Genomic DNA, 15,199 nt, shown 5'->3' with positions numbered 1-15,199 from the left:
CTATAAAATTTATATATAATTGTTATTTAAAAACAGAATTATGTATGTATCATTTTCCTCAACTTTTAAAATAAAAAATCAACTTCTTTCATAAATTATATTTAAATTCCAATAATTGAAATCAAATTCATAAGACACATTTAAAGAGAATACTATCAAACATCTATAATATATATAGTTGATATTTAAATAGTCACCATGTGCCATTTTCTCAACTTTTAGAACAACAAAAATTTCACCCTAAAATTGTATTGAAATTCCAATAATTTGAGTCAAAATCAAAAAACGTATTGAATGGAAAATGTTCTCAAATATCTATAAAATATATCTAGTTTATATCAATAAAAGTAATAATGTATGTGTAATTTTTCTCAACTTAAACAAAACATCTTCTTTTCTAAAATCAAATTGAAATCCCAATAATTTGAATCAAATTGAGAAGGAAGATAATTTTCTCAAACATTTATAATATATATAAATCATATGTGTATTTTTTTCCAACATTTAAAAGAAAAAATAACATATTCCTATAATTATATTAAAATCTTAATACATGGAGTCAAATTTAGAAAATTTAAATAGGAGAAAAATATTCTCAAACATCTATATATATAGTTTATATTTTAAAAAAATCATGTATGTAATTTTAGAATGTAACTATTCCGGAAAATTTACAGATGTGGTGCACCTTGAACGAAAAATTACGGTTTTGGTGCACCTTTTAGAAAAATTACAAAACTAGTGTAACTTTATAGAAATCGGCAATGGAATTGCCGATTTATGTATTTTTTTCTCTCTCCTCCCCCAAAATCGGCACTGGGGAGGGAGTTTTATTATAATATAATTTTTTTAAACTCCCCCCTAAATCGGCAATAGGGGGAGTTTTATACTTTTGATTTTTTTTCTATCCCCTAAATCGGCAACTGGAGAGTTTTTGATTTTTTTTCACTTGGGGGAGTTATATTATTAGTTTTAGGGTTTAATTTTTCAAACACCAATCCTACCAACACACAACATAATAAATTTTGTCAACCCTAACCCTAATAACAGAATACAATAATGAAAAACACACATAATGAATATTCATTATTGTATTATGTTATTAGGGTTAAGGTTGACAAAATTTATTATGTTGTGTGTTGTTAGGATTTGTGTTTGAAAAATTAAACCCTAAAACTAATAATATAACTCCCCCAAGTGAAAAAAAAATAAAAAACTCTCCAATTGCCGATTTAGGGGATAGAAAAAAAATAAAAAGTAGTGCCGATTTTGGGGGAGGAGAGAGAACAAAAATCCATTGCCGATTTCTATAAAGTTACACTAGTTTTGTAATTTTTCTAAATGGTACACCAAAACCGTAATTTTTTGGTCAAGATGCACCACATATGTAAATTTTCCTATCTATTCCTCCTCACAAAAAGATTTCCTTGTACGGAATAGTCAATCTTTATTCCATGTAAGATGAAGAATATATATCCTACAACCAATAATCCATTAATATGTCCAACATAGATACACATATGATATTTTCATATATTTTGACTTTTTTAGAAAATATAGTTTTTGATTGAATAAAGAAGATGAGTCCCTTCTTATTATTTTTCGATTTATTTATTAGTTGGCTCTTGCTCACGTCCACGTGTTGTCTTCTTGGCTCTTTCCTTAGTATTTCATATTTTAATGAAAATATATATTAAATGATTCAAACAAAAATTATATTAAGTAAGTCATTGAGAAAATCTATTATTTCCGATGAAAATAATATTAACATTGTCTAATCTAGTTCCGTGCTAATTTATGAGTGATCCAAAAAAATAATATTATTTTTTGTGCAAAAAAAAAGTTTTTAATTAGTTAAAAATAAATGTACTAAATTTAATTTGAAAATGATTTAAAGATCGTCTGGTTTCGTGGTTAGTAAAGGAGCAATCCATCAAAAAAAATTATTAAAAAATCTTAAGTTGAGAGAATATATCAATATATCAATCAATTAGTTGAGTGAGCATGCTTCTCTACAACCATTCACCACCCCTCCTAAATGTCTATTCCATTCTTATTTGAATGCTAATATTATGAGAATAATATTTAGTTTTTTCTACAATAATAAATATAATTTTATTCTTATTTAAGTCTCACAATCTATCATATTTCTTTATTTTATAGTAACAAATGAATTCTCTTGGCTTTGGTTGGTTGAAGAGTAGAAAATCAAAGAAGAAAAAGAGAGATAGGAAATAAAAGTGTGTGAAATAAAATAGATTTTTATATTATTTGATAAGCGTGAAAGAGAAGATAAATTATAGATATAAATTCTTGAATGACAAAAATATTCATACACTAAAAAAATAAAAATAAAAATATTTTATTACTAATTAAAAATTTATGAATTACAACTTTAAAATTTATTGTAAAAATTATATTGTTGTAATTTTAAACAATATTTACGAAGTAAAAATATAAACTAAAGATAATGGTGAAAAATGTGTATAAAAATAAATAGTATTATAATATAGAGAGTAGTTAAATGGATTGATTTTGTTATTCCACACTTCCAACTCATAGATGGAGAGAAATTTTTAGGTGGATCCCATGTGTTTTTTACTTATCTCTTCCCTTACTCCCTTCTCAATCAATCAAATGAGGGAGAGATCCACTTTCTCTATAACTTCTCTCTTATCAATTTTTTTCCTCTCTTTTTTATTCAACCAAACTAAAATCCATCTTTCCTTATTTCTATTTTTGAGGCCAACATAAGAATGTTTTTGTGTAATGAGTATTCTTAACAAATAAGATTCTTACGTTGACAAATGAGTGAGAATATTCTTATTTCATTAAGAATGTTAGAAGAATGCACTTATCAACTTTATTCTTATTTAAATCTTACACAATATTTTATAATTTAATACACATTCCCAAAAATTAAGAACAACATTTACATTTTCTCCATAATAGAAAAAAAAAACATTTTTATTCTTATATGAGTTCAACAACATATCTAACAACTATCACAAAATTTCTATCTTCAACTTTTTCCATTTGGGATCCACATTTTCTAATTAGAATAAGAGTGTAATATCTATGCATTTTTATTGTAAAGATTTATATACAATCAACACATCATCCATCATTCATTTATATTAATATTTTTGAAATATCAATGATGATTAAATATGAATGATGAACTATTAATATATAAAACTTTTGAACTGTAAGTGCATATATTTTTCCTCCTCTCACAATAGCATTGAGAGAATAATGTTCTTATTTCATATCAAGAATAATGTAAAAATAGTCATTGGAAATACTATAGCCCATTATTTTTAGGCATTGTGTTACTGTAATACATACATCTCTTTACCGTTACACTCTAGTATTCACATGTATTTAATAATTTTTAAGTTTAATTATATATTTATATATTTTGTAACAATTAATATTTAAACATGATTATTACATAATCAATAAGACATGTTTATTATAAATTTAACAATATAGTTCAATCACTAAAGTTGATAATGAAATGACAACAAAATGAATAATTTAAAATAAATGCAAAATTATAATATATAAAATATTTAATTAAAAATAAATTTAATTATGTGGGTAGCAACAGATCGAGTATCATAATATTCATACTCCCCTACAAACTATTATTACAGATACCACTTAAATAAATTTTAAGGATAAATATAAATCGATTATTTTTCTCATTTCTAATTATTTCCAAGAAGGGAAAATCTTTTATGTATATTTTTGGATTCTCTTAAATTGAGAAGCTAAAAATAATTTAATTATATAAATAATAATTAAGTCTTTATCTCATCAGGTCAAGTCAGATACATGATCAAATCATAGAAAGTCAACAATGAATATAAAACTTTAGTAAATTTATATTATACAATTCACATAACAAAACTAAATATTTAATATTTTAGGTAAAAATTACTTCCAATGTACGTTTACTATATTTTTCAACTCCTCTAAGAAAACTTTTTTAAAACATCGGGTCTCACATGGACATGGAATGTCCTATTTTGATGCAGAAAGGGGTGTATTCCAATGTCATCTTATTGTTTATATAATAATTTATTCATTATCATAGAACTTTCTCTCTTTATATCTATGGGATTGTGTTGGAGAATGTTTGAACAAAGAGCCTCGTTTAGGGTAATTAAGGCCCATCAACGGCTTCAATTGTCTTGAATTTTAGCATCCAAAGGCATAAGATTGGGGCTCTTGTGGGACCCATGTTGCTGGATCTAGATACAAAATATTTCCCTATGGTCCATTCTTCAATGTTTATGCTGTCAATTTGCAATTTTGTGAAGGAAACAACTAAGCATAGTGGCCTTGTTTTTTAAGTTAAATTATTATGGATACTTATAACTTCTTTCCTATTTCCATTTTAATGCAAAACACAACTTAATGATATGAGTGCATCTATGTTATGTTTGGTTGAGGTTTAAACGAGAGAACAAAAAATTAGGTGATTTTATGCTTTGTTCTTCTTGGAGATTCAAAAGGAGAGAATATATTATCCATTAAAAGATCAAGAAGTAGCAATGAATTGTTAATTTTTTTTAAAACAAAAATAAGTAGAAATAAAAAAACCCAAGCAACCATAATGAGAATTCAATTATATAATAAGACTTTAAAATCTATGATAAATTTGTTTACACTGTTAGTACATCATTCATCGTTACTTATATTACTTTTGTTTGAAAATCAATGATAGTTAATATATGAATGGTAAATAATTTAATGACAATGTAAAAAATACTTACACTGTCTCGTATAATAATCTAGAATGACTGAAACACAATCAAAATGATTATTTAAATTTGAAAGTTAATTTTTTATATAGAAAACTAGTCTTAAAATAACCTAACATTGAATCAACTTAACGACTCATTGGGGTAGTCCTCATGGCTAGGCATCAAGATATACATGAAATTGATGATAAGAGACCTCAAAATTGAGTTTAATTGTGTCAAGGTTAAGGGGGTATGAATTATGAATTCCTATCACAAGAGAACATAGTTAATATTTAAAAATTAAACTTGTGGAGGGCTAGAGTTGATAACTCATTCATATATGAATTTGATCGAGCCTTCAATTGACTTAATAAATGTTTCACAATTTAGTTCCATTAAGTGGAAAGATTTAAGAATCAAATTTTGGACCATTGGCTGAAGCTAAATTGTGAAATTTCAGCATAGACATCAAGTTTTGTAAAATTTCCTATATACTGAAAAATGCTTCGGGTGCTAAGTATTCGCAAAGCCATATTAATCATGCTAAAATTAATGGTAAAAAATTATTTCATACAAATAAACGAGGGATAACATTAGCTTTAAGCCAATGAACAAGCTGGTCTTAGAATTGTATTATTTGTGAGAACAAAAATATTGGTAGGTGAACTAAGGGGTGGATTTAACATAAGGTTATGAATAATAAACAACATATCAAATTTGATGAGTCTAATATAATTAATGATAAAGAATAATAAAACAATGGACTCATTTATTCGTATTCATTTATGTTATATATATTAATGTATTATTGAGACTAGATTAAGGATGTTATTTTTTTTTCTTCAGATGGTGGTACAAGTACGACCAGCTACAAGCCCTTTAAAATCTTGGATGAAAATTCTGCCCTTGATGTAATGCTCCACCTTTTGATCATTATTATCAAAGATATTACAAAGTGCCTTCAAGTAATTGGTAGGAAACTTCCCCCTTAACTGCACATAATGTTGCACAATCCGAAATTCATCATTACAAACATAGCGATCAATATGAGACCATGGATAATATGCTTTAACCGTAGGAGGTGGTGATGATGGCGGCGAAGGCAGATTAATAGTTCGCCTTAGGCAATGTTCTAAGAGGCTTTCTTCGGCATCGACAGGGACCCATGTCACGAAGGCTAACACAAATATTAGAACAAGGATGACCCATGAAGACATTGAAGGCATTTCTCTTGTGTGAGAAGGTTGTCCTTGTATGTTTTCCAAGCAAGTGAAATTATGATCTTGTTTATTTTTTAAGGACTCATCATCACATTGGTAACTTAATTTTTTTTCCATTAAGACAAGTGGTGTGTTACATCTAATTACGCGTGATGAGATATACAAATATAGATTTTCGTACACTTTGATTTTGTAACTTAATATTTTCCCATTATGATAAGTAGTGTGTTACATCTAATTACGTGTGATGAGATGTAAAAATATAGATTTTCTTACATTTTGATTTTCTGTACATGTTAATTTAAACTCCTATTGGGCCTCTTAAAATATGGTGTGTGAAATTTGTAACTACTTCTAGCTCTAGTTCTAGAGCAATATCTAGGCCATTTTACAACGGTTTGGATTTGTTATTTGGTTTTGAAGTAACAAGTAGGATATCAATGCGAATGATAATATATTTTGTATAAATTTAATTAAAGAACGATAATATAATTTGTTAATAAAAATATTATTGAGGGTTACATTATAAAAGATGATTTCTATCTATTTTATTGTTGATGTAGAGTTGTTAATGAATGATTATATTATGAATAAATGTTTGAAATACAATGTAAGTAAGTTGTAGAATATTTGTTAGAGATTTTGAAAAATATTTATATATATCACATTTATTGTTGTGTGTAGTAGTTGTCCTTATCATGTATTAATATCTCTAGTTCTTTTTTACTTTGAACTCTTGAAATAACTACGTACAATTAATTATGACTAAACACTGGTCTAGGTAAATATAGTCTCACATTTTCTAATGATTGACCTTGAGATTTATTGATTATCATACCATAGAAAATAATTATAAGGAGCTGTCTTCCGATAAGCTTGAAAGACCATGATGATTAAAATGGAGACATTGACCTCACCTATGAGAAATATATATGATATTTCCAATGTTTTTTCATGATCTTTGCTTCAAGTACATGATTTGTCATTTTTGTGACAACCAATCTTACATCATTATGTAATCTTTCATACCCGTCTAAATTCTTCAATAGTATTATTGGAGTTCTAACTTCAACTTATCTTATGATTAAGATGACCAAATGTTGCAAGTGAGTTTAAAAATTCAAAAATTAGTATATTGAATGTTTCACTTTCATAACATCAAACATATCAACTGAGTCTAAACTCAGGTAGCCATTTTCCTCACCTATAATCATATATTAGAATATATATTAGTATAAGTTTAATAAATCTATTATGTCTAATATAATGAAAATATAAAGACAACTAAAATTATTCATCTCGAATGTACTCAGAACATATTCATTGATTTGGTCAACGATCTAAATTATGATCCAAGTATTACTCTAGATTGCAGAAATTGTTTGTCCTTGTAGTGATGTTGTAGGTTTGATCAACAATTGTCCTTGTTGATGTAAGTCAAAATAGTAGAATAAAAAGTAAAAAATAATTCGTAATCAACAATTTGAAGTAATAAAATTGAATGATATAAAAAAATGTTGAAATATGTATCTAATATTTGATATTTATTGACCTGTCTATACTAAAATTGCAAGTTGTAAAAAATGTCAGTTTCAAGAATCACCAAGTTTTCAGGTATTTTTAAATATTTAGATTGACAATAAAATTATATGAGAAGTATGACCCTATTTTATCTCATTAAAACAACTGTTATAGATATATTTATTTCCTACAATGTGCGCACTTTTTCCCAAAATAATAATAAAAAATATACTTATAACAACATTCATATATAAAATATTGATATATGTTACATCACAAAAATATCCATTAAAAATTGTATCAATCATGTTTTGTTTAAAACATAAGCACTTATGACTTTAATATAGACAATTAAGATGAATAACCAAACACTGACTTCTTACTCACATGAGATTGAGAGAAAGAAGAAAAGATGAATAACCAAACACTGACTTCTTACTCACATGAGATTGAGAGAAAGAAGAAAAGAAAATTATAATCTCATAATGGTAGAACCATTCAATCTAATGTAGTTATTTTTTTATAAAGTTTATCGTCAATTTTAATATCTGATGGTTAAAACTTATTATTCCAACATACTCTAAATTAGTAAAAACATATCCCTTTCCTTTATTAATCATTCTTGCATTCTTCTTATCTTATTTTGATCACTGTGTCCAAAGTTGATTACAAAAATTATTTTCTTTTTGGATATAAAAAATCATCCAAGTCCTACCTCTCGTAATACATTGAGAAAGAACAAAAATTAACAAAAATTACTTAGCCTAATAAATAATACTAGATTAGGCTAAGTAACCAAATAGGTTGTGAATAATCCAAAGATAGAACAAACTTGAATCTGGTTGTAGAATACATATACTAAAGTATATAGTTTATATAATTTAAAATAAAAAAGGTTGTAGAATACTTTAAAATTAATTCAGACATGAAGTTTATCTAGATTAAGCCAAATATTATCTTGTCTCAATATAGTCTACTGAGTTATTTCTTATAATTCAAAAACTAAGAGGCAATTACTAAAATATGCCTTATTATTTCACAAAAATAAATTATTTTAAAATTAGACAATATCAATGAACATATGTATAGACTCTCATGCTTTGAGGGGAATGAAAATGCATAACTTTTAAAAAATCACATATGACATAAAATAATACACTCATACACAACGAACATGCAAAGACTCTCATATTAGAAAATAATAGACTATTAAAAAATGTAGACGTGATTTACTTAACTAATGATCATGTTTTTGGAGAAAGAAAAGAAAGATGAGTTTCAATATGAAGAAAGAAGAGAGAGATGAGTTTGAGTAGCATAAAAGAGAGATGTAGATGAGTTTGAGTAGCATAAAAGAGAGAGGTAGATGAGTTAGATTACTTGTCAGGGAAATGAAAGAAAAATGAAAAGCAATTGTTCAAAGAGATGCAATAATGTACATGTGCATGTGTAAATATGTTGTGTTTATGATTTCAAAATTCAAATCATCTTTTTATTGTTACCAAGTAAAGACATAAGTAAAGTGTTATATACTTTTCAGTAATATAATATACAAATTTTTATTTTATAATTTTTGTAAACAAATAAAATATGTGATTACAAAAATACCCATTTGAATGAAATCAAGTGTCAATAAAATGGAATAACTATTTTTGGTAATAAATATTTTATAAAATATGCTATGAAGAAGAAGGCACGTTGACCTGCAAGGAAACATAAAAATAAGCATATATTACTTAAATATATGATTAATTAAATTTTATGTAAATAAAATAATGTATAAAGAGAAGATATGCAAAATATGGAATGTTGAATGTGTAATAACGTAAAGCATTCTGTAGAGGAAGTAATTATGTTAAAATTTAAGTGTTGTACACATATATATGGTAGTGTCTCTAATTAAAGTCAATCTATTTGAGTTTTTAATTTCATTTCAAAATGGAAACAACAAATGTATGACTATAGCTTTTCATAGTTACCAATGTGTTTAGGGTAGTCTTTTTCATAGAAAAGTGTCTTTAATATCTCAATGTTTTTTCGTCTTGCACAATTGATGCTAGAAATAGACATGTTAAATAATATTATCTTTTGCATGTAATTTTTCATGGGCTTTACTAAACAAAATTACTAATTAATTAGAAGACATACCTATTTGTATTTTAATTATTGATTATAGTGATGCAAAAGCAATCCGTGAGCATTCATATAAAAATAAGAGATTGGATGGTACAATATGTGAACAATGATATAAAAATAAGAAAGATATTAAAAAAAGAGAAGTGAAAAAGTCATCACCTATGTGATGAAGTCTGGAAGATGTATCACAATATCGGATATGCTAAATTTTTAAAAAATTGGTGGCAAAACAATAATGTAAGAGAAGTAAAAATCCAATAAATGCCAATCTGTGAGGAGTACATGTTGATTGAACTAGGGGGAGCGTGAGACGGGTTGGGACGAGTTAAGCATGTCTCTCACCCATCCCTAAATATTGATCAAGTCAATATTTGAACCCGAACGCATCCCTAGTTAGGATGAGACGCGTGAGGGACAAGTCCAAAATAAGACGGGTCAAGATAGAGACGAGTCTAGGTTGAAAAAGGACAAAATGACAAATGTAGATTTTTTTCTCAAATCTTTAAGCATGCACAATCGAAATTATCCCAATATGTATCTAAACTCAACTAAAACCCGCATCCCACATACATCAGTATATAAACTAAAAACCAGAAATTGCATCCTTCAAACTAAAAACTATCACAATCACGTGACTAGAAATTATATAAGATATTGAAAATTTTAGATCAATTTAAATTGTCAAGTGCCAACATAAGCTGAAGTGTTCTTGTAAATGATAAAAAACACATGAGAACTGAAATGACAAGATGTCAATACTCAAAAGTTCACACAAAAACGAATACAATAACTAGCTATTAACTGAAAAATGAAACTTAAATTGGAGTTCACACAAAGTACACAAAAACTAAAAATTAACTGATTTTCTATTAATCAATATTCATGGGCTTGTAGGTATTTGAGTTATGTGGGCTGAACATAGTGAATATTGATAAGTATTAACTATTCTTGATATATAACGATAAGGGACGGGTCGGGTGACCCAGACATAGACTCGAAACCGTCCTTTTTTATTTATTTGGACGGGTCAGACCCGTCCTTAAGTCATCGGGTTGAGACGGGTCTACGAGTCGGACCAGGTTTTGCTCACTCGTAGATTGAACTATCTAAGACTCCTTTTGCAGAAACCATGTGACTTAACGTAGACTTAGGTGGCTGCTTTATTGCAGATCCTCTACAATTGAAGTAGCTTACCACATTGTTATAAGGTTAAAGACTTCACTTTTGGCAAAAGAAATTTTTTGTATCTAACTAAAACAATGCCCTTTAACAAAAAAATCATGCATTTTAATGCTAGAACTTCAAAGGATTAAATAAAAAAATTAACAATCATAGAGCCTTGCTATAAAACCAGGATTATGAATATGAACTTTTATTTTAATGATACACCTCCCTTGTTGTTATGACTGATTACTAACTTTCCTCACACATTCTTCTTTTTGAATCTAAATAAGGCACCATATGTGAGAGATACAAATGTGGAAATTTGATATTTCAAAAAAGGATCAGAAATACAATATACACTATCATACTCCAAAGCTCACAACTTTAAATTCCCTATGAAAATAAAATTAAGTAGGAAACTCTATGGCTGTGTTTGTTAAAGGCCAAAAGTGATACCATCTTTATGTTCAAACTGTGAATACCCATTTTTGTCCGGCCCAAGAAAAAGCCCAATTCGTTTCCAAAATAATAAGTTTTCCATTTCAAGAAAATACAAATAAAGTCTAAGCCCTAAAAAACAATTTTTCAAAAAAAAAAAAATGTTTTTTAGGCCACCATAGGCCCACATGTCATCTTCCAAAACAAAAAAAAAATAATATTATTATTTATTATATTTTTTAGCATTTAAATAAAATATCACGCTTAAAATCAGAATTGGATAAAAAAATATTATTATTAATTTTCGAATTTCAAAAAAAAATAAATAATAAAAAAGGGGATTATTTTTCTCTTAAATATTTATTTTCGGATAAAACAAAAAAAATAATAAAAAAAATAAAAGATTTTAAATTCAAACTAATAAGGAATAATTTTTCAATTTTTCAAATTTAAATTCGAATTTCAGATTTAAAATTCAAATTTCAGATTTAAAATCAATTTTTTCAAATCCCATGGTTAATAGGGAATCAAATCAGACTAATTGAGGTTATTAAATATAATATTTGATTTGTAAAAAAAAAATTAAAGGCATAAGAATAAAGTAAAAGAATATTTCAAAATTTGAATTTCAAATTTCAGAATTAATGGAGAATCAAATTAGGCTTATTGTGATTCCTAAATATCTGTATCAGATTTTATTGAGAATTAAAAAAATAAGCAAGTGTTTAGGGATTTTAATTTTGTGGTGTTTTATTATAAATAGAGGTTTAGGACAATAGTAGATGAGAGCTATTTTTTACAGTAAAAAAGAACACTGCCAAAATACCCCAAACCCCTTGCCAAACACGTCCAGAGAGAGAAGGAAGAGATTGACAAGAGAAATATTCTTGTGTGCGCGTGTCCACATTTGTTTTCGTGCACCCAGGACCGCATTACAGCCGTCCAAACCGCTGACCTTTTTTATGCATCACGCGTTGACTTCGCTGTAGCCAATCAGGCAGCGAAACGTCACCCGAGCTCACCAACAATTTCCGCACTGGATACTCATCCCGTGTGCACACGGGATCCTCTGCAGGCGCGCCCACGTGACCCACTGTGCGCCTTTCCTTTCTTCCAGCCACGTTGCTACACGTCAGCGGGTGCATCTTTCTTCCGTGCGCCGAGGAACACAGGATTAGGACCCCATCCCAGGCGCCTGGATCCACTGCACGCGGTCTCACGGTGTAGCTGGTGTACCCTTCTCACCATCGAGTAGAACACGGACACGTGTCCAAGACACTGCATTTCCTCATTTTCGTCCAGTAACACGGTGCCACGCGTCTTGGGCCCCCTTAAGCACTCAAACGGGATCCAGGCCTTCTCTGAATAAAAAATACTTATTTTCTTGGCATCCAGGTGAGTTTGTATATTTTAATTCATCATTATTTGTTTGTTACAAGGCTGATATTAAATTAAAAAATTGATAAACTTGTATATGATGAAAGTGCACACTTTAGGTTTAATTAGCCTATAAAATAATAGATACAACATTAACAACAAAAGAATTTCATTGTGGTGAATAATAATCTATAATTGTTTTAAATCAAATTGTTCTAGTCATATTCATTTCTCTTTAAATAACGATATTATTCCATATTCACATTTTTAACAAATAAAGAACAATAATTAGTAAAATCAATCAACTTAGCATAATATGTTACATACCATATAATTAGCATAACAATTTCATTCATTTTTTTATGGGTTACCTCATTAATCAAGCGGGGATGATTGTCTTAATGATTTACAATTTTTTTTTGTGTCTTCGATGTAAATAACGAAAAAAATAAAAATTGTGGAATTTTTTTATAAATAAGTGCAAAGTTACTTAATTTTTTATAAAACAATTATTGTAAATTTTCTTAGACATGATGCGGTGTCGGACATATGGGCTGCACTTCATCTGCTTAACAATCACTATAGCTAATCTACTTATGACTCAAAAAACTATTTTTTTATAAATAGTTAATATCTTAACTAACCCTCAATACAAATGCGGTATCGGATGTATGTGATGTACTTCACTTGTATCAGTAGGATTGTTAGTCAAGATTTAACCTTTATATTTTCTAAAATCAATCCAACTAACAAGTCTTTTTCTACTTAAAGAACTACGTAAGCATTGATTCCCTTAATAGGGATACGTAGGACCAAACTCAATCTTGTTAGGCACAACTAAAAAAATAATTTTTTCATTTAAGTAATTAATCATTAACTAATTAATTTAATTAATAAACCAAATAGGTTGTGAATAATCCAAAGATAGAACAAACTTGAATCTGGTTGTAGAATACATATACTAAAGTATATAGTTTATATAATTTAAAATAAAAAAGGTTGTAGAATACTTTAAAATTAATTCAGACATGAAGTTTATCTAGATTAAGCCAAATATTATCTTGTCTCAATATAGTCTACTGAGTTATTTCTTATAATTCAAAAACTAAGAGGCAATTACTAAAATATGCCTTATTATTTCACAAAAATAAATTATTTTAAAATTAGACAATATCAATGAACATATGTATAGACTCTCATGCTTTGAGGGGAATGAAAATGCATAACTTTTAAAAAATCACATATGACATAAAATAATACACTCATACACAACGAACATGCAAAGACTCTCATATTAGAAAATAATAGACTATTAAAAAATGTAGACGTGATTTACTTAACTAATGATCATGTTTTTGGAGAAAGAAAAGAAAGATGAGTTTCAATATGAAGAAAGAAGAGAGAGATGAGTTTGAGTAGCATAAAAGAGAGATGTAGATGAGTTTGAGTAGCATAAAAGAGAGAGGTAGATGAGTTAGATTACTTGTCAGGGAAATGAAAGAAAAATGAAAAGCAATTGTTCAAAGAGATGCAATAATGTACATGTGCATGTGTAAATATGTTGTGTTTATGATTTCAAAATTCAAATCATCTTTTTATTGTTACCAAGTAAAGACATAAGTAAAGTGTTATATACTTTTCAGTAATATAATATACAAATTTTTATTTTATAATTTTTGTAAACAAATAAAATATGTGATTACAAAAATACCCATTTGAATGAAATCAAGTGTCAATAAAATGGAATAACTATTTTTGGTAATAAATATTTTATAAAATATGCTATGAAGAAGAAGGCACGTTGACCTGCAAGGAAACATAAAAATAAGCATATATTACTTAAATATATGATTAATTAAATTTTATGTAAATAAAATAATGTATAAAGAGAAGATATGCAAAATATGGAATGTTGAATGTGTAATAACGTAAAGCATTCTGTAGAGGAAGTAATTATGTTAAAATTTAAGTGTTGTACACATATATATGGTAGTGTCTCTAATTAAAGTCAATCTATTTGAGTTTTTAATTTCATTTCAAAATGGAAACAACAAATGTATGACTATAGCTTTTCATAGTTACCAATGTGTTTAGGGTAGTCTTTTTCATAGAAAAGTGTCTTTAATATCTCAATGTTTTTTCGTCTTGCACAATTGATGCTAGAAATAGACATGTTAAATAATATTATCTTTTGCATGTAATTTTTCATGGGCTTTACTAAACAAAATTACTAATTAATTAGAAGACATACCTATTTGTATTTTAATTATTGATTATAGTGATGCAAAAGCAATCCGTGAGCATTCATATAAAAATAAGAGATTGGATGGTACAATATGTGAACAATGATATAAAAATAAGAAAGATATTAAAAAAAGAGAAGTGAAAAAGTCATCACCTATGTGATGAAGTCTGGAAGATGTATCACAATATCGGATATGCTAAATTTTTAAAAAATTGGTGGCAAAACAATAATGTAAGAGAAGTAAAAATCCAATAAATGCCAATCTGTGAGGAGTACATGTTGATTGAACTAGGGGGAGCGTGAGACGGGTTGGGACGAGTTAAGCATGTCTCTCACCCATCCCT

Source organism: Lupinus angustifolius, chromosome LG15, assembly GCF_001865875.1.
Source record: "Lupinus angustifolius cultivar Tanjil chromosome LG15, LupAngTanjil_v1.0, whole genome shotgun sequence".
Lineage (NCBI taxonomy): Eukaryota > Viridiplantae > Streptophyta > Magnoliopsida > Fabales > Fabaceae > Lupinus > Lupinus angustifolius.
Note: the sequence above shows the minus strand (reverse complement) of the source record.